This window comes from Labeo rohita, chromosome 7 (genome assembly GCF_022985175.1).
Source record: "Labeo rohita strain BAU-BD-2019 chromosome 7, IGBB_LRoh.1.0, whole genome shotgun sequence".
In the NCBI taxonomy this organism is placed as follows: Eukaryota; Metazoa; Chordata; class Actinopteri; order Cypriniformes; family Cyprinidae; genus Labeo; species Labeo rohita.
This window is the reverse complement of record NC_066875.1, coordinates 34788262-34789060: the sequence shown is the minus strand read 5'-3', so window position 1 is coordinate 34789060 and position 799 is coordinate 34788262.

Below are 799 nucleotides of genomic sequence, written 5' to 3'. Positions count from 1 at the left end.
TGTTACTGATTGATGATTCTTTAACATATTCACCTTTTCCGTATTTTGTCAGTTTTTGCAAATATCACTTTGTATATATTTTGTGCACCTTTGGTGGACTACAAATACAATGTGCATAGGAACAGACACTGTCAATACAACGACCTTTGCATGAAGGTGCTATTTCTGTAATTCCATCATTTCTTGTTTCCTCCTCACACAATGTTAAATTACATCAGTTACAGAAACATCTGATTTACAGTGTTTCTGTAAATGATGTGACGTAGCGTGATGGTAAATTGGAAACGTGGGAATTAAGTGATTTCTGTATTTTTGGCCCGCCACCAGCATTTGCCATTTGCTTTCGGTAACCTGGACTGGAACAGGACACAGACAATGGAAGACAATGCATAATATGTTGTTACGTCCTGGTGGGTGCTGGGCCTGTTTTTCGTTTTCTTTTGGTTTGCAGGTATGGTGGTTATTGTGGGCGTATCTTTCCACCTGAGGCTCATCATGCAGGGCTGTTAAAAACTGAAGTGTTGATGAGGACGGGAGACGCGATGTTACCACGCTAGCCAGCTTGCTGTTCACAATTCTTTGTTTTGTTCTTTATTTTTTGGTTACATTCACTTCAGATTTTCAGCTTACAGCCCTCAGCCATGCATTCTTTCATGCGCATGCACGACTGAACAAATCACTCTCTGAGATGACTTATTCTTCCTGAGTCACATTAAAAATTCGTTCAAAATGAACGAATCGTTCAAGAACGACCCATCTCTAATTCGTAGCATCGTGGACTCGCATCTCAGAGCCTGTG